Consider the following 24,458-nt stretch of genomic DNA (forward strand, 5'->3'; position numbering starts at 1 on the left):
TTCATCACTGGCAGAACATAAGAGGTTGAACCCCCGCGAATTAATAACGTGATCGCAATCATAAACGTTGCGTGGATAATGGAACGTAGCGTAAATAACATCAGGGATGCGAGTTTACACAAGGCTTAGAAGAGAAACCTGTAAGTGCAAATGAACGAGAAACAAAAGTTAGTTAGCCAAACGTCCCACCGCGGGAGCGGTTTCGGAGGTCCCCCGTCGCATTAGCCGATCAATGGGCCGAACACGGGTCGCTAACGACTCGTTCACAGCGTCGCCAATTTCGGCCAATTTGCAGCTCATCAGCCCGGGCTGTGCTCTGGGTACCCGGCCGCCGCGTCGGCCACGCCGCGCTAATGGCAAACCTCCACTGGGCGGCGTGCCGCTTAGACCGACCACATTGCTTCGGGTATTCAACTTATTTACCTACAAAGGGACGAAACCAGACACAGTATTTGGAAATGTGAAAGCAGTGCATCTTACTGAAGTAAGAAGCTAAAGGAGGATGACCCGATGGAATTCCTGTCACATTCTGTACTGAATTTGTGGCTGAGTTAGATCCTCTGTATTCTGTCATACGAAGGTTGAATAAAAAGTAATGGCTCCACCTTCGTTAATTGGGTTTTTGACGGGAATATTTTAATAAATCAAACGTAAAAGTAATCCTTAGAGTCTGATCTTTAATTAGCAATACTCACTTTTCGACATAATCACCAGTCAATTCAATACATTTCTGCCATCTACATCTACATTTATACTCCACAAGCCACCCAACGGTGTGTGGCGGAGGGCACTTTACGTGCCACTGTCATTACCTCTCTTTCCTGTTCCAGTCGCGTATGGTTATCGGTAAGAACGACTGCTGGAAAGACTCTGTGCGCGCTCGAATCTCTCTAATTTTACATTCGTGATCTCCTCGAGAGGTATAAGTAGGGGAAGCAATATATTTGATACCTCATCCAGAAACGCACCCTCTCGAAACCTGGACAGCAAGCTATACCGCGATGCAGAGCGCCTCTCTTGCAAAGTTTGCCACTTGAGTTTGCTAAACATCTCCGTAGCGCTATCACGCTTACCAAATAACCCTGTGGCGAAACGCACCGCTCTTCTTAGGATCTTCTCTATCTCCTCTGTCAACCTGACCTGGTACGGAACCCACACTGATGAGCAATACTCAAGTATAGGTCGAACGAGTGTTTTGTAAGCCACCTCCTTTGTTGATGGACTACATTTTCTAAGGAGTCTCCCAATGAATCTCAACCTGGTACCCGCCTTACCAACAATTAAATTTATATGATCATTTCACTTCAAATCGTTCCGCATGCATACTCCCAAATATTTTACAGAAGTAACTACTACCAGTGTTTGTTGCGCTATCATATAATCATACAATAAAGGATCCTTCTTTCTATGTATTTTCGCAATACATTACATTTGTCTATGTTAAGGGTCAGTTGCCACTCCCTACACCAAGCGCCAATCCGCTGCAGATCTACCTGCATTTCCCTGCAATTTTATAATGCTGCAACTACTCTATATACTTCAGCATCATCCGCGAAAAGTCGCAGGGAACTTCCGACACTATCTACTAGGTCATTTATATATATATATATATATATATATATATATATATATATATATATATATATATATATATATATATATTGTGAAAAGCAATGGTCCCATAACACTCCCCTGTGGCACGCCAGAGGTTACTTTAACGTCTGTAAACGTCTCTCCATTGAGAACAACATGCTGTGTTCTGTTCGCTAAAAACTCTTCAATCCAGCCACACAGCTGGTCTGATATTCCGTTGGCTCTTTGTGTACCAGACGACAGTGCGGAACTGTATCGAACGCCTTCCGGAAGTCAAGGAAAATTGCATCTACTTGCGAGCCTGTATCTAATATTTTCTGGGTCTCATGAACAAATAAAGCGAGTTGACAGTGACTGTCAATGGTGAACAAGTTTTCTGAAGCCGTGATGGAGGAAGTCGACACTCTGTTTCCGCAACCACAGTCTCACGGTTCTCCCAACGTCTTCATCAGAAACATAATGATGTCCCAGCAGATCATCTTTCATTGTCGGGAACAGATGGAAGTCAGACGGTGCTAAACCTGGACTGTGTGGAGATTGCTGTCCGGTGGTGAGATTCAGTCTCTGAAGTTCTGCTGTGGTGGAACGTGAAATGTGTGGTCTGGCATTGTTATGCTGCAGCAAAACATTTCCCTTTTCCTTTCGGACCCTTGTCAGCCGTCGTTTCAGAGTTCGCAGCGATGTGATGTAACGCTCTGAATCAATCTGTCAATATTTTGCTTGTGAAACTCGGTGGTTGATGTCACAGGTCGTTCAACTCTTTGTTTGTCACGCATGTCAGATGTTCCCGCCTCAACATCTTTAAACTTACTCACCCAACGACGCACAGAACTCACATCAACACAATCAGCATAAACTGCTTTCATTCTCTGATGAATCTCCTTTGGGGGTGACACCTTCCGCTGTCAAGAATTCAATGACTGCACGTTGCTTAAATCGCATTGACCGACCGTCTGCACGTGGTTCCATACTTTACACTGTAACAACACAACCGTTCAATTCTAAGCTTCCCGTCAACTGGAGCTGTAGAGAAGAGGCTACAGAACAAGTCAGTACCTGCCGCATACCAATGCTGCCAACTGTTGAAGAGTTACGAAGGTGGAGGCATTACTGTTCAGTCAACCGTCCTACATCCCTGAAACAAAACACCGTGCCCAGTTCTCAGAAAAAAGCGGAGGTCGTACCTGTCTAGAAGAAGGGCAGTAGAAGCGATCTACAAAACTACTGTCCAGTATCCTTAATATCGATCCGTTGTAGAATCTTAGAACACACTTTGAGCTCAAACATAGTGCGACATCTTGAACAGAATGACCTCTTCAATGCCAACAAGCATGGATTACGAAAACATGGATCATGTGAAACCCAATTCGTACTTTTCTCACATGACATACCGAAAGCTTGAGATAAAGGCAGTCAGGTAGATGCATTTGACTCAACACCACACCTACTGTTTTTATCGAAAGTACGATCATATGGTGTATCAAGTGAAATTTGTGACTGGATTGAGGACTTTTTGATACAGAGGACAAAGCATATCATATTCGATGGACAGTTATCGACAGATGTAGAAGAAACTTCAGGTGTGCTCCAGAGAAGTGTGTTGGTACCCTTGCTGTTCATAGTGTATGTTAATTACCTTGGAGACAATATTAAAAGTAACCTCAGACATTTTGAAGATGAAGCAGTTATCTGTAATCGGGTACTATCTGAAAGAAGCTGCATAAATATGCAATCAGATCTGGATAAGATTTCAAAATTATGCAAAGATTGGCAACTTCCTTTGTATGTTCAGAAACGTAAAATTTTGCACTTCACAGAAAGGAAAAATGTAGTAACCTCTGATTATAGCATCAGTGAGTCACTGCTGAAATCGGCAAACTCATAGAAATACCCTGGAGTAACATTCTGTAGAGATATGGAATGGAACGATCACATAGGCTCAATTGTTGGTAAAGCAGGTGGCAGACTTCGGTTTATTGGTGGAATATTGGGAAACGCAATTGGTCTACTAAGGAGACTGCTTACAAATCACACGTGCAACAGGTTCTAGAATATTGCTAGACAGTGTGGAATCCGTACCAAACAGGACTAACAGGGGATATTGAACGAATACAGAGAAGGACAGCACGAATGGTCACAGGTTTGTTTGATCAGTGGGAGAGATACTGAAGGAACTGAACTGGAAGATGTTTGAAGATAGACGTAAAGTATTCAGAGATAGTCTGTTAACAAAGTTTCAAGAACCGTCTTTAAATGGTGACTCTAGTAATGTAACACAACCCCGTACGTACCGCTAACATAGGGATTGTGAGGATAAGATTAGAACAATTACAGCACGCACATAGCCATTCAGACACTCGTTACTCCCGCGCTCCATACTAGAATGGAATGGAGAGAAACCATAATAACTGGTACAATGGGACGTACCCTTTGCTAGCCACTTGATGGTGGTTTGCAGAGTACAGATGTAGATGTAGAGGCAGAGGTAGAGATAGATGTAGAAGGTTACAGTTCAACGCATTGTTGATGTCGAGATCATTAGTGTTCTAGGGCAATTTCGTTTCAGTTATGGCAGTGAGGGGATTCTACTGTGGTACGGTTGAAGAAATCTTCGTAACATTCACCTGATTGATCTACCACTAAAGAAAACTCATTCTGAAAAAGAAAGGGAACTTCTTGTTTAATGTCTTGTCGATGTAGAGGATGTTAGAGGTGATACGTAATCTAGTATCAGGGATGGATTTGGAGGAAAAACATCTCGGTGTTTGTTTTAAACAGAGTAGGGAAACCAGTGAACACTTAATTCTGTATGGATGAACAGGGATCAGAGCTGCAACCATCCGGCTTGTGGTCTAGCGAGAAGGTAGAGAGCCAAATGTTATCAAGCATGGACCACGGTATAGCTGCAGTTACATGGTTTCCAAAGATGACGCCCTCATCTATGATAAAAATTTGATACATATTGCAGTGAAATATAATAGGCTGTGAGCAATATACTTGGCTAGCTTAAAGAGAGACAGCTAGCTTTTAATGTAGAAAAATGTAAGGCTGTGCACTCCATGGAACGTAAGATTGACAAAACAATAATTGGAGTAATAAAGGAATACATTGTCCGGTGTAGGCTGTTTTGTGCTTTATTAAAATGGTGCTATTCGCCGATTTCGGCCGTGAGCCATTATCAAGCACCTGAAATAAACCATTTTGGAAGAGTGTCATGTGCCTGCATAGATCCTCATATACAAAATAAATCACTCCATAACTCGCATTAACGTAACCAAATTTCCAGTACAGTACGGTTACTTACACTTGCTATGTCATGTACTGCATATCGTACTCGTCACAATCCTTTATGTCACTTGCATAAAACCAAAAGTCTTACTGCATCGTAGCATACTGTAAGTGCTGCTATCCTGACAACTGTTATGGTGTTTCCCAAGATGCCTCTACTTCCAAACATTGTAAACCTATAGGTAGCTATGTTCAATTACATTACATTTAGTGCTGACATGACAAACTTAGTTGAAGTACAGTGTACTCGGTAACCTGTGACCAAAGGTTACTTAAGGGCACATATATTCTTTACAGTACATTTGAGTCATATACGAAAGTATAAATATCATGAAGTATTGACAGAGTAAAAATCTATTTATTACTGGCGTGTCAGACTTAACGAAAACTTTGTAACGTACGTCATCAGTGACTTAAGGCTACATACAGATATACGGAGACCAGCTTATTGTCATATTGTACTCTGTCAATATTACATCATATTTATACTTTCTTGTATGATTTTAATGTATTATAATGAATATATATGCCCTTAGTGACCTTTGGTCACCGATTACTGAGTACACAATACTTCAACTGAGACTGGCACGCTAGCGGTAAATGTAATGTAATGCACATGGCTATCTATAGGTTTACAATGTATGGAAGTAAGTGCACCTGTGACAACATCGTAACAGCTGTTTTACTTTTCAGCTTCCAGAACTTAGAGTATGCTACGATGGAGTAAGTCTTCCGGTTTTACGTATGTGATTTAAGAGAAAGTGATGAGCATGATATGTAATACATGACATAGCAAGTGTAAGTAATATTAAGGCACCGTAAATCCTGTTACGTTAATATGAAATGTGGAATACTTTATTTATACATGACGTTCTACCCAGACAACTGACGCGCGTCCACGTTGGTTTATTCTAGGTGCTTGATAATGGCTCACGGTCGAAATTACTATGGATCCCCACAAAAAATTTAATTACTGAACTCCCTCCCACACGCCGCAGAAAGGCAATTTTTACGAGTTCATGCTCATAACATGACTATCACACCACTTACTTTTGTGGATAGTTTAATGTCTTTTGCTATTTAACCTCGTTGTCTCATTTAGAGTTCAACTTGTCTTCCGATCTGACGTTTGTCAACTAAACGACGAATTCAATAAAAATCTTGGCACAAATGATGTATTCACATGTTCGTCACGTATTTCAAATCGAATACATGTTTCTACTTCATTATCTAAACTGAAAATTTGGCCTGACGACTACTCTAATATCACGTTGCGCCCCAGTGTTCAGCTGATGGCTACAGATGAGGAGGCACTGTATTTTGTAGCCATGGGTCCAAGAGCAACTTTTCTCACGTCAAGCGAACTATACTTCGTATGACCATATCACTCTCACTACAGCGTCAACCTGAAAAATATGCATCTAGAATAATATTGTCTAGGCAATCTGTTTAAAAAAACAAACAGTTTTCAGTTTGGTATTTGAATGTGTTGAATGTATTAGGTATTGTATGATCAGGTCATGAAAGCTGTCCCTTTCAAATCAATAAACTTTATTGTGAAAAAGGGCGGTTCTGATTTACTGCATATCAACAAAAACGAAAACGAAAACCGAAAACTTGAATCTGACGTTGACAGACGATTGAGTATACGTATCTAAAACTTTGGGTGTTAAAAGAAACACAAAATTGCTAGCAATTTTTACAAATTGACAATTTGGTTGAAGAAATCAGGACTTGCAGGCTGAATCAATTGATCATTTATCGATTTTGCCCCCGCTGCCAATTCTGCAGAATACAAAATGGTGCATTCATAAGAACTGTATCACAAGTTGTAGGTGAAGTAAACACTACGGATTAAATTTGTTAGAAGCATTCTCGGAAAATGCAGTTTGTCTACTATTGGTATTATTAACAGAACATGTTTGTTGGAAGTACCGCAGTACTATTCAGGTGTGTGGGATCCATACCAGGTCGGACTCGGAAATGTTTTCCGAGAGTATAGAAATAAGGACTGCGTGGCTGATAACACGTAGGAGGCCAATAGGTGTCGTGGGAAGTCTTAGCTGGCAAACCCTCTAAACATGAGATAGATTTTAACGCTGAAATATACTTAGTGTTCGACGGTAGCGAAAAATTAATATGTTCTTCTACCTGTGTCAGACGAGCCTTTTGCCACAGCCACAAGAGTTTTTGTATTTCTCTTCTCTTATTGGCCACAGTTCAAAGTAACTGATACATTCTTTCATTACCGCGACCCATTTCCCTCCACTATTGCCGGCCGGAGTGGCCGTGCGGTTCTAGGCGCTACAGTCTGGAACCGAGCGACCACTATGGTCACAGGTTCGAATCCTGCCTCGGGCATGGATGTGTGTGACGTCCTTAGGTTTAATTAGTTCTAAGTTCTAGGTGACTGATGACCTCAGAAGTTAAGTCGCATAGTGCTCAGAGCCGTTTGAACCATTTGAACCTCCACTATTAAACTGACTTTTCCTTGATGCCTCAGGATGCGGCTTAAATTTAGTTTTCTTGCAATTTGATTCAGTACCTCACTATTTATTAAATTTACCAATGTAACTTTCAGCCTTCTTCTATACTTGTGAAATAACATATTTCAAAAGATTCAATACTCCTTTTGTGTTTACGTTTCACTTCCATAGAACTTTACACACCAAACAAATATATTCAGAAAGACTTCGGAATACTTACATTACATGCTCATAAATTCATTTTCATAAATTCTTGTCTTTCTATTGCCAGTGTGCATTTTAAATGCTGTTTACTTTGCTCCCCCCGCCTACTGCTTTGCTGCCGAAGTAACTTATCTGCTACATTTAGTACCTGGTTTCCTGATAAATTTCTTCACCATCGCCTGATTTAATTAAACTAGATTCCATCACCCTTGCATCACTCCTGTTAACCTACTTCTTATAATGTGTTTTCAAGATATCCAGTGGTTATAGTAAAAGTGCTGCTACTCGCAGAGGTCCAGAGTGGTCTGTAATTAACGTACGGTAACGGAATTGGTAGATATTCTATCGTGTTAGTACAGAACAGATTTACAGTGAAAAATTAGTTCCAATTTTGGTCACCAAACGCAGACCCTGTGCTGTGAATACTAGAAAGACATATGGAACTGTTTCCACTTGTAATTCATTAGTAACAGGACATGACCAAAAAATTTCAAACTAGTGAGAAAGGTATAATTCCGATTTTATTCTAAACCGTTGCTTATACGGTTTGTTCAATATAAGCATCGGGGACGTCGACGACGTGCTGCATCCGTAAAACGACGTGATCAACACTTGCTCGCAGCAACCTGAGCAATGTCTTCATGTATACTGGCCTTCACATCATTTAGAGACCGAACGTGTCCCTGGTAAACTCGTTGTTTTTGGTGTCCCCAGAGCCAAAAGTCACGCGGGTTCAGATCAGGTGACCTCGCAGGCTACGGAACTGGAATACTTCTGGAGATAAGACGTGAATGGAAGGTTGCGTTAGGAGGATCTCTCTCTGGTCGAGGAACGTGCGGTGTTGCCACGTGGCCGGCCAGTGTGGCCGAGCGATTCTAGGCGCTTCTGTATGGAACCGCGCGACCGCTACGGTCGCAGGTTCGAATCCTGCCTCGGGCATGAATGTGCGTGATGTCCTTAGGTTAGTTAGGTTTAAGTACTTCTAAGTCTAGGGGACTGATGACCTCAGATGTTAAGTCCCATAGTGCTCAGAGCCATTTGAACCATTTCAGACCTTGCAATCGCCTATACTCTTTGAATGCAGCACTGTAGTTGCACGTAAAATAGTATCGCTAACAGCGCACGGAATCTCTTCTCGATAGCCACACAGTTCATCCATGTTATGGCTTGTCAAATGAGTGTGTGGATGTCATACTGTCATACAAACAGTGTACAGCGTCAGATTTGCACCTGGTGGCCAAAATTGGAACTAATTTTTTCTCTAGCGTAAATCGGTCCGTTTTAACGCATTGTTATATACACGAAGTTTCGTTCCCATACACATTGGACATCTGTGCGTAGCTGCACTATAATTATAGCCACCCAGTACTGTCCATTCCGTTCTATTAGTCCTCTTGTCACCCTCTTTATCCGATCACGTCGCTCGTGTAATAGACAATTAACGATGCTTGTCACCCAAGATAATAGTTTCTTAAACTTTTCTACAATGTTCACGGACAATCCAGTTCCAGCAGGCGTCCAAACAAATACACCAACTAATGTCAAAAGTGCCCTTAATACTGTCAGCACTGATAGAGAGGTTAAATAGGTTATAATGAGGAGAGGACCGCCTTCTAAGTGTGATTCGCTTCGCCATTAGAGTTCGACTGCCGGCCGCCACCTGGCGGGACTCGGCACGCACGCAGGTTATCGTACTTCCGCCCCAGTTGCAGTGAAGAGGGCAGGCAGCGAGCGCTGGCGGACTGCAGCTTTCTGTGAAGCAGGTCCGCTGCCGTGGCCTCCCCTCCCACCTGCCAGCACAACGCTGCGATGTGGGAGGCGCCTTCACCAACAGCGGCGCTGGTGAGGTCCCCCGTACAGCTGTTTCTCAGCCTTAATTTCGTTCATCATATCAGATGTTTTAGAAAAGCCTGCAACTGTATCATTCATGATTTAAATAATGAAAGCTGCACCAGTTACTTATTTTCTGATGGTTCAAATGGCTCTGAGCACTATGGGACTTAACATCTGAGGTCATCAGTCACCTAGACTTAGAACTACTTAAACCTAACTAACCTAACGACATCACACACATCCATGCCCGAAGCAGGATTCGAACCTGCGAGCGTAGCGGTCACGCGGTTCCAGACTGAAGCGCCTAGAACCGCTCGGCCACAATGTCCGGCTATTTTCTGATGCTTATCACAACGCGTTTTGAGAATTTATTCTTATTTTCAAGTGCCTTTGTGCATTTTTTTACATGAAAATTTTTGCTGATGTTCGTATGTCTGATTTTCTGCCTCTCTTGCGCCTTTTAGAAGTTAGACTGCAACTGTAAAATCGGACAAAATGAATCTTTGAGTGTTTTCAATGCTAATGTTATAAATGGTGTCTTCCCTTGTCTTATTGCAAGTACTGTGCCTCCTCCATTAAACAGAATATCACACACAAGCAAATAGTCACTCACACTGTTTGTTTACGAAACATACTACAAAGATACTACGACACTATGGCTTCACAGAGAGTTTGTACACAGTTGTCACGATGTTTTTGGATTACATGAACTCTAAAATTGCTTTAGTTACCATATGCAGGAGAATCATTTGAAGAAATTAACTGATTCACTATCTAGTTTGTCACTTCCAATTTTTTCTCCTTGCTTTTTTTTGGTGTAAAACTTGCTCAAGCTTCTGCATAGGGAAACTGGCAGGAATTTTCACATTAGATATACTGAACAAATCAACTGTTATTCACATAGCCATTTTACAGAATCAACAATAGCAACACACACAAAAACACAGGACTCCCATTCGAAAACATACTAGGAGGTCTTAAGATGCTCCAATACTTTCAAAAATCTCATACAATGGATTTAATAAAGAAACTTGTAATTTTTGCACACCACAAAAAGCAAAAAGAAAAAATCTCGGTGACAAACTAGATGGTGAATCGATTAATTTCTTAAAATGTTTCTCCTGCACACGATAGCAGAAACAAATTTCGTAATACTGGTAAAAATAATTTACACGCTTATATATAGCAACAACTCTGTGGGCAAAGTCCTTGTGAAGACATAGTGTTGTAGTATCTTTGTAACATGCTGTGTAAACAAGTGTGAGTTATGATTTGCGTGTGTATGATATTCTATATAATGGAGGAGGCACAATACGTGTAAGTAGACAAACAAAAGTACCATTTCTAACATTAGCATTAAAAACACTCAAAGACTCATTTTATCCGATTTTTCGATTCCAGTCTAACTTCAAAAAGACGCAAGAGAAGCAGAAAATCGCACATGTGAGGCTCACGAGATATATTCATGTAAGTAAATGCACTTGAAAATGAGACTGAATTCTCGAAATGCGTTGTGCTAAGAGTCAAAAAATTATCCGCTGTAGGTAATGCCACACGTTGCAAGTAACGCCGATGCACGCTTTCCTGTCACTCAAAGGAAAACGGTTTGCGTCTTTGTCTACACACTGTTCGTCTTTATGTTTGACACGAAAGTAAACAATGTGCTATTTAGCGGAGTATTGTTCTGACAGACAACGAATATTGGGTACAAAGTTCCGAGCTTTTTAGCTCCTATTCTAGTTATCTGTTCACCTGAAGATGTGGCTTCTAGTCCAATGAAACCGGTAGTAATCTAAATAATAAACAGCTAAGTACAGGGGAAGCGATTTATTAATACTCAAAAATGTAATGGTCCGTTTGTTTAAACTCTGAAACCTCCGAAAGCTCGTCTGCCATTGCTTCAAAATTTTGACACATCTTTGCATTCACATAAGCGCGTTGTTCTTATACACCTATTTTAATAAACACTGAAGCGTTAAAGACACTGATACAGGCATGCCTATTCAAATACAGCTATATGTAAATAGACTGAATACGGCTCTTCGGTAGGCAATGTATGTATAAGAGAACAAATGTCTGCCGCAGTTGTTAGATCGGTTACTGCTGCTACAATGCCAAATCATCAAGATTTAAGTGAGTTTGAACGTGGTGTTATAGTCGGTGCACGAGCGAAGCGACACAGCATCTCCGCGACTGTGATGATATGGAGATTTTCCCGTACGGCCATTTCACGAGTGAACCGTCAATATCAGGAATCTGGTAAAAAATCAAATATCCGACGGACGGACGGAAAAAAGTCATGCAAAGATGGGCCCAACGATGACTGAAGAGAATCGTTCAACATGACAGATGTGCAACCCCTCCGCAAATTACTGCATATTTCAATGCTCGGCCGTCAGCAAGTGTCAGCGTACGAACCATTCAACGAAACATCATTGATATGGGCTTTCGGAGCCCAAGGCCTACTCGTGTACCCTTGATGACTGCTGACACAAAGCTTTACGACTCGTATGGGCCCGTAAACAGCGATTTAGGCTGTTGATGACTGCAAACATGTTGCCTGGTCGGATGAGTCTATTTTCAAATTGTATAGAGTGGTTGGATGTGTACTGGTATGGAGACAACCTCATGAATCACGGGCCCTGCCTGTCAGCAGGGTACTGTTCAAGGTGGTGGAGGCTCTGTACTGGTGTGGGGCGTGTGCAGTTGATGTGATTTGGGACCCCTGATACGTCTAGATTCGACCTGAAACCATTAATGTCCATGTGCATTCCGACGGATTTGGGCAACTTCAGTAGGACAATGCGGCACCACAGAATTGCTACAAAATGGCTCCAGGAACACTCTTCTGGGATTAAACACTTTCGCTGACCAGCAGATTCCCCTGATATGAACATTATTGAGCATATCTGGGATGCCTTGCAACCTGCTATTTAGAAGAGATCTCCCCCCCCCCGCCCCCCCCCCCCCCACCCTCGTACTGTTATGGATCTATGGACAGCCCTGCAGGATTAATGTAACAGCTCCCTCCAGCAATACTTCAGACATTAATCGAGTCCATGCCACGTCCTGTCGTGGCCCTTCTGAGTGCTCGCTGGGGCCTTACACGATACCAGACACATATACCAGTTCCTTTGGCTCTTCAGTATACTGTTGAAAAATATTATCGTTTGTTAATACTAAATACTATTTGTATGATGAACTCCCGAAAGCGAAAAGCGTACAAATTGGGACTCCCATTTGACAACACTCTAGCTACATCCTTGTCCACAGCCGGTTCGAGAACATTTTTGCATACAAGCGACCTATCATTCTGTCATTTTGGCACCGGAATAAGGGAATGGGCGTTTTCTCCTCACACACTTTCACATGTGTCAAGTTTCCCCACTAAGTGTTGTGCGCACTGTATACAGATCTTTCACTTCAGCCGCTATCAGTATGGGGCCCCAAGCGTTCGCTACTATTTGCAGTACATACTGTATAGCAATCTTACAGGTGTCGCGACTCTGGCGCCCTTCCTAGCTTCCTTCCTAGCTTCCTTCCTAGCTTCCTTCCTAGCTTGGCGCCGCAAGCGGCGGATTTTGTCGCTTGCTCCTTAAACCGAGCCGAAGATACACCAATATTAATCCTAATCAGGGTGATATACTGTGGACAATTACATTTTCTTTGACCACATTCTTTATATTGGGTGGGTCCAGAGGTAGATACTGAGTATAGACGGTCGCTGAGAGAGAGCAAAATAACGAGAAGCACACGTAATATGTTCTTATCTCTGGCTTAGTTAACATCGGTTCAGCAAGTCCATTTGTATGCAACAGTTATCTGACACAACCATATCGTAGATAATAACACAGGGAGCTGAGGCTAGCTAGTAAGCCTCCAATGCGCCGAGCGAACTCCACTGTCTGACTGAGCTGGACACTTTGTTTTGTCTTGTTAAGTCGGTTCGGTGGTGGCGCTACTCGCGCGTACAACAGAAGGGTGTTGTCTTCGAGCTGCCCACGGATTGGAGGGCAGTCACGTGACTTACTGCCAACTTCTTGATTTCAACTGCCTGGCGTGGTGTCGATAGCTCACGACTCCACACTTTAGTGAAAGAAAACGATAAGAAATAGTGTTACAATCATTACATAGCTTGGAAAATATAAAGTGTTTGGCAAAAAATTTAATAAATACATAGGGTAAGGTGGCGTAAATCCGATCTAGTAATTTCTTGTGCCTATAAAACGCTTATCCGAGGTCGGATCTTAACGTTATATACGTTAAATTACAGGTAATATAAAGGAACAACTGTTTGCACAATATTTGTGTTATACCATTGATAGCTTTTGAGACATCCGTATTTTAAGAAACGTCCATTTTTGCCATTTGCAAAAATTGGGGGGAAAATCAGACCCCTGTTTGTTTGGCAGATTTTGCACAGAAATAGTTCTAAAAGAACGGTTTTTTTGGGAAATAATTATAAGCAATTAAGTTTTTTTACATAAATGAACAAAATGTATTCAAAAAATAAAAATGTTTAGAGTACTAAATGTACTGAAAGTTAAATGAATGTAAATTTTAATTGAAAAAAGGTGATTTCATTGCACGGCGGTGCAACAGCAATGTCGATCTCGAAATGCTAAACTCTCGAGCGACAGCTTGTAAAGACATTCTCATTTGCATTGCAGTAACTGCTCGGCGAATATCGTTTTGATTGCGTTTTGTAGTTTTTCGTGTGTAATTGCGTACCATTCTCCTAAAAATAGGCAAAAATTCATTTTGTTTCCTTAAATAAATAATTCCATACACATAAACGATCAGAAATAAGCGGTGGAATTTACCCCATCATTTAGTGGTCAGCTTTACCCCACCATGCCATTTTTCATTTAACACACATAGAAACAATTTACACGAAATTTCCAACAAAAACGATATATACACTGGATAGGTCACTTAATGCACTACAAAACACTTACCGTTTGTTTTGCGATCGTTTTATTTAATAAGGTAAATCTAGCGATGCAATCTGCACAAAAATTACGTTGAAACAATCGAAAAAACACTTGTTGTCTTTTGAGTATCTAAATGTCAAGTCCAGCAAAACTGTCAAGGTGACATTTTCGTTATTTCGATGCTCTATATGGTAACACTAATGCGAAATCGCTCCGCTTTGCCGTTTCTCACAAATAGAGGGCGGTCGGGTTTACTCGCCCGGTCGGATTTACCCCACCTTACCCTATAATTAAACAAATACCGGTATGTGCTATGCATGCGCATTTAGCAAGTGTATTTAAACAACGAACGCCGGCCGAGCGGTTCTAGGCGCTGCAGTCTGGAACCGCAAGACCGCTACGGTCGCAGGTTCGAATCCTGCCTCGGGCATGGATGTTTGTGATGTCCTTAGGTTAGTTAGGTTTAACTAGTTCTAAGTTCTAGGGGACTAATGACCTCAGCAGTTGAGTCCCGTAGTGCTCAGAGCCATTTGAACCATTTGACTGATGACATCAGATGTTAAGTCCCATAGTGCTCAGAGCCATTTGAACCATAAACAACGAACACCATCACGCAGAAAGAAAAACGGATTATACTAGTACGATACTTCGGCATCAGGGCACAACAACACCGGCAGTGTAGTGAGACACTTTTTTAATCAGAACAAACGTGTAAACGTCGCAAAAGGTTTACTGGTGTAGTGTGTTCAATGTGACGTTGCTGCTGCAGGTGTTGCTGGATGCAATTAGAAATGTATTTTACACGAGTGTTGCGAATAAGTTGGTGTATGATGTCACGAAGTGAAAGCCAATGTAACGAGGTTAAAGTAATAGAAGTCGTGGATGGACATGTTCAGACGTGTGACGAACAGAATGTTAATCTATACAAGCTAGAAACAGAAAGGAAGACGGAAGGGATCGATTGAGGAATCTCAGAAATGTCAGGGACAGGAGCAACAGGATGGTCCGAGACAGTGGAAATGAAAGCTAGTAATATACCAGTCTCGAGAACGCATCAAGAAAACCTGCGAACTACAAAGAAAAAAGACGAAACAGGAACAAAGCCAGAAGGGAAACAGAGGGGAAAGGAATTTAGAAATGCAGGTGTACGTAGCAGTTACGAATGCATGAATGTATAGGACGGCCTCGGCTTGAAAGGAAGGAGAAACAGAAAATACGGGACAGAGACAGAGAGAGAGAGAGGGAGAGAGAGAGAGAGAAGTAGCTGAAATGAAAGATGAGTTAGAGAGAAAAAATGGGTAAGCATGAGTAGAACTCGCACACTGAGGGTACCGTATAAACTTTCGTATGCTAAGTTTTTTACGTCGCCAAGAAAGTATAGGCTTTAATATGTGGCAACATTTGAGCTTGCTACGTCTATTGTTCCTGAGAAAAAGAGTTCCTCCCTTGTCGGACAGACAGACGGGTGGATAACAAAGCAGTTATTTAAGGTTTCCATTTTAACGGACTGAGGCACGAAAATCGCATCCGAAATGAGAGAAGTAAAGCCTCAACAAACAGAAATCCTCATTAAATGGAAAGAGTGAATCAAAACATACGAAGAACGAGCAACAGAGACCGAAGAAACAAGCCGCGAGCGCGAACCAAGAATCACGCAAGACGAATCATCAAATGTGACGAGAAGCATGAACTGTCTTCTAGCCAGTGTCTGTATGAAGTAATCGCGCAAAAAAAATCACCGAAGATGGCGAAAACAGTGAGGTAAATATCGCAGTGGCCAAGACAGAGTTAACAACACGACAGAACACCATTTCTGACACTATGACCGCTTACAACAATGACTTAGGTACTTTTGCACAGGAAATTTTACAGAGAGAAGTTGCAAACATCAATACAGAAGTGGACCACTGATAGTGTCCTGTCTCAGTCCCATTCATGTAATTGTTATCTGGAATACTTATTCACATTTACTCTTCTGCTTTTGTTTTATACAATGAAGCGCCAAGAAACTGGTATAGGTATGCGTATACAAATGCAGAGATACGTAAAGAGGTAGAAAACGGCGCTGCGGTCGGCAACGCCTCTATAAGACAACAAGTGTCTGGCGCAATTGTTAGATCGGTTACTGCTGCTGCAATGGCAGGTTATCAAGACTTAAGTGACTTTGAACGTGCTGTTATAACCAGCGCACGAGCGATGGGACACAGTATCTCTGATGTAGTGATGAAGTGGGAATTTTCCCGTACAACCATTTCAAGTGTGAACTGTCAATATCAGGTATCCGGTCAAACATCAAATCTCCGACATCAGTCCGGCCGGAAAAAGATCCTGTAAGAACGGACCAACGACGACTGAAGAGAACCGTTCAACGGGACAGAAGTGCAACCCTTTTCGCAAATTGCTGCAGATTTCAATGCTGCGCCATCAACAAGTGTCAGCGTGAAAACCATTAAACGAAACATTATCGATATGGGCTTTCGGAGCCGAAGGCTCATTCGTGTATCCTCGATGACTTTACGCCTCGCCTGGGCCCTTCAGCGCCGACATTGGACTGTTGATGAGTGGAAACATGTTGCCTGGTCGGACGAGTATCGAGCAGATGGACGTGTAGGGGTATGGAGACAACCTCATGAATCCATGGACCTTGTATGTCAGCAGGGGACTGTTAAAGCCAGTGGAGGCTCTGAAATGGTGTGGGGCGTGTGCAGGTGGAGTGATATGGGACCCCTGATACGTCCAGATACGTCCAGAGTGATCACACATACCTAAGCATCCTTTCTGATCACTTGCATCTATTAACGTCCATTGTGTATTCCGACAGAATTGGGGAATTCCAACATGTCAATGGGACACCCCACAAGTCCAGAATTGCTACAGAGTGGCTTCAGGAACACTCTTCTGACCTTAAACACTTCTGCTGGCCAGAAAACTCCCCAGACAGAACATTATTGAGCATATCTGGGAAGCCATGTAAAGTGCAGTTCATAAAAGATCTTCACCCCGTCGTACTCTAACGAATTTATGGACAGCCCTGCAGGATTTATGGTGTCAATTCCCTCCGGCATCACTTCAGACATTAGTCGCAACTTTTCTGCGTGCTCACGGGAGCCCTACACGATATTAGGCAGGTGTACCAGTTTCTTTGGCTCTTCAGTCTATGAATCATGACAGAGACCATCGTTTCTTGAATTTATATTTCTACATTTCACATCAGCAACCTGTGCTATCCGTATCACGGATAAGCTCTATCATGTGTGGATGAAAAAATACGTAACTACATGTGCACTTGTAGAAGCTGGATGACTTCCTGTTTATTTTTGTTTTGAAATCTTGTTTGTGGCCCTGAGGTGGCCAGGAACAACGTGGATCCCACTAATTTTGAAAGTTCGGCTTGTCGCTTGTCAGGCAAAAAGCAGTGGGGTAAGCTGTTGAAATTTCCAACGCTTTCTCCGCTCAAAGTTTGTCCAATGAGCTTCTGTAGGAACAAGTAAATCACCGTTCTGGTGGTTTGGTAGGTTGCACCCGACCGGGTACGCAGCTGTCGTCTCCTGAGCGCTTTAGGATTGGTTGGCTAATGCACCCGGTCTGTCAACAAGCGGTGGTCACAAGGTGGCTAATCAGATTTCTAAAAAGTTGCAAGACAGCACTCGTGCTGTGTCGGTGAGGTGAGTAATACATGTTCTTACGCTCTCATCTAGTGCAAGTTCTGTTTCGTTTAGGATTCGTTAATTAAATCGAAGTTTAATGTAGGTGATCACAGCATTATTTAAATTCATCCAACAGGAGAATAAACGCTCTTTGGTGACGTGTGAAGCTTGATTTTTCTAGATCTGTTGCTTTTCTGTATGCGTGCAATCTCATCAATGAGATCCTCATCCTATAAATTCATAAAAGCCTTCGTAGCTGAGCAGAATCGAATATCCCGATCGATATCAAAATTTTTGTGTTCTGTATTCTACCAATTTTTCTGTTTTTGGTGGATAGAGTTTAAGGTGACAGGCGACCCACAATAGTATCATACCGTGGTCCTATACGAAACTTTCTGATCATTATGAATACTTGCAAACGAGGAGTGGTGTTCTTAGTTTGGAATTTGTCAGAATTATCGGAATTTTATCCAGGATGCTGAACTTAGCTTCTGGTCCCCCTCTCATCCACTGCACTGATACTGCTTTTTGGTTTATGAATCCTACGTTCTTTCCACCTGTAGCTTCTTATCATTCGGTGGAAATGCTCAAATGTTAGATCTTATTACATTACAAAGGGCATGTACTAATTATCTCCTCTAGGTAAGGATCATATTTATTGGAAAAATCATCCCGTTTAAGGAACCATGTCAATAAGTTTTTTCTGTTTTTGTGCATGACGAATAACTTAAGAAAGGGAAGCTTATGAGCCAATAAAGTTTTACTTCGTGGAACACAATTTGATTTTCGTTTTCCCTCCATCGCCAGTTCGCCATCTTCCCACATCCTTTGTGATGTCACTGACAGTAGTATACGCTGTTTGAGAAATGGTTAGGGCGCGATTTATATGAAGCATTTTCTGCTACGTCGTGTTGAAATCATGATTTAAATTTCCGTTGTGCACTTGATATAAGTTAATGGGACTTAGTCTTGTCCGGCCGGTGTGGCCGAGCGGTTCTAGGCACTTCAGTCTGGAACCGCGCGACGGCTCCGGTCGCAGGTTCGAATCATGCGTCGGGCATGGATGCGTGTGACGTACGTAGGTTAGTTAGGTTTAAGTAGTTCTAAGTTCTAGGGGACTGATGACCTCAGATGTTAAGTCCCATAATTCTCAGAGCCATTTATTTGAACTTATTCTTGTACTTACTTCACACGACATTGCACTCAGTGGAGTTAGGATATAGGGAGGCCTAACTTACTTTTAACAGTTCAAAAAGAATAAGTGCACTCTTATTTACCACGTTGTAGTAAATGGGTTAGAAGAGGAGCAAGCTTTCTATAGATTTTGTAACAGCTTCCGAATGGGAGGAATACATCCAGTACCACTTTAACATGGGCTTAAAAGAGTGACATCCGAGAAATGGATCGACGCAAAAAGATTAGATTTCGCACTGAAGAGAAAAGGAAGAAGAGCTTTCAACGTAGTTAATGTGGAGAGTGACGAAATGTAAACAGTAAAACATAGCACGTAACAGGAACGTGCCGGAACACAGTCGGAAGAGTATCCAATTACACGCCAACAGAAGAAAGGAAGAAAACCACTCAACAGACAAAATAAACCGATACGGGGACTTAAAAAGGCGATAGCAAAATATGCAGTGCTGGCAGAGACGAAGAGAAAGTGTGAGCCAATGGAGCGGGAATGGTTCACATATCCATTGACAGGTGTTCGTTTTCTTCTTCAATTTTTAAGCACTGGAAAACGTGCACTGGGACTATTTTCCGCAACCCCAGAGGAATTTTTGTGATCCGTAAACTGGGAAAAGGAGGAATAATTGTTAATCGAATGCAGCTGAACCACATTCATTCTGTTCACGACAATGTACTGCTTGCATCTAGTGGAGATAAACTGCAGCAATTTTGAAGGCATGCCTGAGGACTCATTAGAATAAAATATTATACAATCATCATACCGGAAAGGAACCAAAATTAAATTGTAATAATGAAGTTCTAGAACCAATGGAAGTGTTCTTGTACTTATAACAGTGGAAGACAAAGTCTGCATAGACAGTAAAAGGAGTCTGAAGAGGAATGTTTCCATCAGCACTTTGTAGGTATCCACTGAAGACACAACGCGAGCTATTTCCAGCCCCGAAAACTAGTAAATCGTGGTAACAAACAGGCACAGAAATATTTCTAAAATACTTCCTGGAAATGTAGGCTCTACTCAGAATTACCACAATAAGTTCTAGTCGCTAATTTCCTCTTCCTATCACTGCTTAATCTACACTGAAAACAGGTAAATGCCATATATTTTCAACACCGAAATGTTTTTAAACATATAAGTGCAACATTTTGTAGTATCAGCATTTCTTCAATCTCTATACTTTTACTGCCATAAAGTGATGGAAGCCTTTGACTAATTACATCATTCCGTTACTATTCACTTTCATCCCTCATGGCAGACCTGTAAATTTCACTTCAAATTTATTTACTTTTATTATTAAGAGATTAGCTATATAAATGTATTCTACCAGATTCAGATTTAAATTAGATTTGTCAAATAAGATGGAATGCCATTTAAACGCCATCTATGATAACCCAACGACCACTGCATCTCTCATCAAACTTGCTATTTTTCCATTATATTATGCACCATCATGACGGGAAAAGCAAGTGCGCTCAGAGATTTTCAGCCAGATCACAGAGAACTGCGACTGAGACAACGGGTTCTCAATTTAGTATCTCCGAAGGCCATTTCCAGGTCCGATATTCGGTTAACAGTTGAGGAAAATCTCAAAAAAATCCTTGATCGTAATGTAGTGATCATACATCGTAATATAGAGCTGTTGAGATCGAAGGTGCTATCTGTAGTGAATACTTAGGAGAGGAAGAACTTCCTAGACGCGATCACTATAAAAAAGCTTTATTGTAGATTATCTACAATGAAGTTTCTATGGCGAACTCGGATAAATTACCTACAATAAAGTTGTTATAGCGATCTCGACTATGAAGTTCTTTATCTCCTAAGTAAGGAGCTATTTTTAATTGAAATGGAATTTAGGCTCTCCACAGATTTCACTTTGTTAGATATGGGCAGTGAAATGGTTTAAGGGTGTATTTCTTCGTGGATTAAGCACTAATGTGCAACAGTGATCCCTGAAGAGTTTGCATTTTATTACTTTTGAGATGGAGCGTAGATATTGCAGTATCATGTATTGATGCCACCCTACAGGTGTATCACAGTTGGCAATGCAATTGCAAGTTTCCGCCTGACGGCGATAGCGGTCTGTATGGAATCTGGCGGACCCAATGAAGCACGCTCGCTGAGCCACTTATCCAGCGGCTCTGTACCACGAGCGCCCTCTGCCACTGCAATATAGGACGGCGAGTGGCAGCAACTCTTCAATTTTTGCTTGGAGCCACTACGCTACGACACCTTCGCTTGTGTACAGTGACAGTTGCCACACCACTCGGTAGCCCACATCTCCATAGTGTTATGTAAGAAAACTTCTTTAACACAGATTCTGGCAGCAGTACCTGTATTAAACTCTGTTCGTTCTTGAGATACACAATGCAGGAGATAACACCATCCATATTTAATAATTTTTCTTGAAGGCTTTCGAAATGGTCCCATCCTGTGAGGCAAGGTATTTAACTGGATGAAAAAATTCATATATTTTACACTGAAGAGCCAAAAAAACTGGTACACTAGCCTAATATCACGTAGGGCTCCCGCGAGCACGCAGAAGTGCCGCAACACATGACATGAACTCGAATAATGTCTGAAGCAGTGCTGGAGGGAACTGACACCATGAATTCTGCAGAGCTGCCCATAAAACTGTAAGAGTACGAGGGGGTGGAGATCTGTTCTGAACAGCACGTTGCAAGGCATGCCTGATATGCTCAATAATGCTGATGTCTGGGGAGTTTGGCAGCCAGCGGAAATGTTTAAACTCAGAAGAGTGTTCCTGAAGCCACTCTGTACCAATTCTGGCAGTGTGAGGTATCGCATTGTCCTGCTAGAATTCCCCAATCCGTCGGAATGCACAATGGCAATGATGGATGCAGGTGATCATACAAGGTGCTTAAGTGAGTGCCACATATCGGAGTCGTATCTAGTCTTAACAGGGGTCCCATATCACTCCAATTGCACACGCCCCACACCATTACAGAACCTTCACCAGCTTGAAGAGTTCCCTGCTGACATGCAGGGTCCGTGGATTCATGAGGTTGTCTCCATACCCATACACGTCCCTCTGCTCGATACAATTTGAAACGAGATTCGTCCAACCAGGCAACGTGTTTCCAGTCATCAACAGTCCAACGTCGGTGTTGACGGTACCAGACGAGGTGTAAATCTTTGTGTCGTGCAGTGATCAAATGGTTCAAATGGCTCTGAGCACTATGAGACTTAACATCTTAGGCAATCAGTCCCCTAGAACTTAGAACTACTTAAACCTAACTAACGTAAGGACATTACACATAGCCATGCCCGAGGCAGGATTCGAGCCTGCTACCGTAGCAGCCCCGCGGTTCCGGACTGCAGCGCCAGAACCGCACGGCCACCGCGGCCGGCGCAGTGATCAAGGGTACACGAATAGGCCTTTGGCTCTGAAAGCCCACATCGATGATGTTTCGTTGAATGGTTCGGACGATGACACTTATTGATGACCCAGCATTGAAATTTGCACCAATTTGCGGAAGGGTTGCGCTTCTGTCACCTTGGAATTAAGTGTGGCGTGGGCCTCCCGGCAGGTAGACCCGATCGCCTGGTGCAAGTCTTTTGAGGTGACGCCACTTCGGCGAATTGCGCACTGATGTGGATAAAATGATAATGATGAAGACGACACAAACACCCGCCCTGAGCGGAGAACATCTCCAACCCAGCCAGGTATCGAACCCGGACCAGCCGGCATGACAAGCCAGCGAGATGTCCACTCAGGTACTGTGACGGACTCTGTCACGTTGAACGATTCTCTGCAGTCGTCGTTGGTCCGATGTTTGCACGATCTTTTCCCGGCCGCAGCAGTGTCGGAGATTTTATGTTTTAGCGGATTCCTAATATTCGCGGTACACTCGTGAAATGGTCGTACGGGAAAATCCCCACTTCATCGCTACCTCGTAGATGCTGTGTCCCATCGCCCGGTACATAACTTTCTCGGATTTTTGTTTGATTGGGCTAAATTTAGTATGGAAGCAGCTGCAAAGTACTTGGTTTTTAGAGTACGGATTCAGGTGTGGAATAACCAAATATCCCGGCTTATGAACTACGTGATCAAAAGTATTCGGACACCTGGCTGAAAATGACTTAGCCGGCCTGAGTGGCCGAGCGGTTAAAGGCGCTACAGTCTGGAACCGCACAACCGCTACGGTCGCAGGTTCGAATCCTGCCTCGGGCATGGATGTGAGTGATGTCCTTAGGTTAGTTAGGTTTAAGTAGTTCTAAGTTCTAGGGGACTTCTGACCACAGCAGTTGAGTCCCATAGTGCTCAGAGCCATTTGAACCATTTTTTTGAAAATGACTTAAAAGTTCGTGGTGCCCTCCATCGGTAATGCTGGAATTCAATATGATGTTGGCCCACCTTTAGCCTTGATGACAGCTGACAGCTTCCTCTCGCAGCCATACGGTCAATCAGGTGCTAGAAGGTTTCTTGTGGAATGGCAGCCCCTTCTTCACGTAGTGCTGCACTGAGGAGAGGAATCGATATCGTTCGGTGTGGCCTGGCACGAAGCCGGCGTTCCAAAATATCCCACAGGTGGCCTATAGGATTCAGGTCAGAACTCTGCGCAGGACAGTCCATTACAATCATGATGTTATCGTGTAACCACTCCACCACAGGCCGTACATTACGAACAGGTGCTGGATCGTGTGGAAAGATGCAATTTCCATCCCCGAATTGCTCTTCAACAGTGGGAAGCAAGAAGGTATTTAAAACATCAACGTAGGGTTGTGTTGTGATAGTGCCACGTAAAACAACAAGAGGTGCAAGCCCCCTCCAAGAAAAACATGACCACGCCAAAAGAACAATACTGTTGGCCATACACACGCTGTCAAATGACGCTCACCGGGCGTTCGTCATACTCACACCCTCCCATCGGATCGCCACAATGTGTACCATTCGTCATTCCACACAACGTTTTTCCACTGTTCAACCGTCCTATGTTTAGGCTCCTCACACCAAGAAAGGCGTCGTTTGGCACTTACCGGCGTGATGTGTGGCTTATGAGCAGCCGCTCGACCATGAAATCCAAGATTTCTCTTCTCCCGCCTAACTGTCATAGTACTTGCAGTGGATACTGACGCAATTTGGAATTCTTGTGTGATGGTCTGGATAGACGACAGCCTATTACATATTACGACCCTCTTCATCTGTCGGCAGTCTCTGTCAGTCAGCAGACGAGGTCGGCCCGTACGCTTTTGTGCTGTACGTATCCCTTCACGTTTCCACTCGCATCGGAAGCAGCACACGTAGGTATATTTAGGAGTTTGG

The 24,458-nt window shown here is 42.7% G+C and overlaps 1 non-coding gene across 1 annotated transcript; it reads left to right on the top strand.

Annotated features, from left to right (window-relative positions):
* The first annotated feature begins 23,282 nt into the window (after nucleotides 1–23,282).
* Nucleotides 23,283–23,366, top strand: Trnas-gga (transfer RNA serine (anticodon GGA)). The gene is given in 2 exon segments: nucleotides 23,283–23,322; nucleotides 23,332–23,366. It is a non-coding gene; the product is annotated as a tRNA-Ser (tRNA).
* Nucleotides 23,367–24,458: the final 1,092 nt, after the last annotated feature.

Source organism: Schistocerca serialis, chromosome 8, assembly GCF_023864345.2.
Source record: "Schistocerca serialis cubense isolate TAMUIC-IGC-003099 chromosome 8, iqSchSeri2.2, whole genome shotgun sequence".
Classification (NCBI taxonomy): Eukaryota; Metazoa; Arthropoda; class Insecta; order Orthoptera; family Acrididae; genus Schistocerca; species Schistocerca serialis.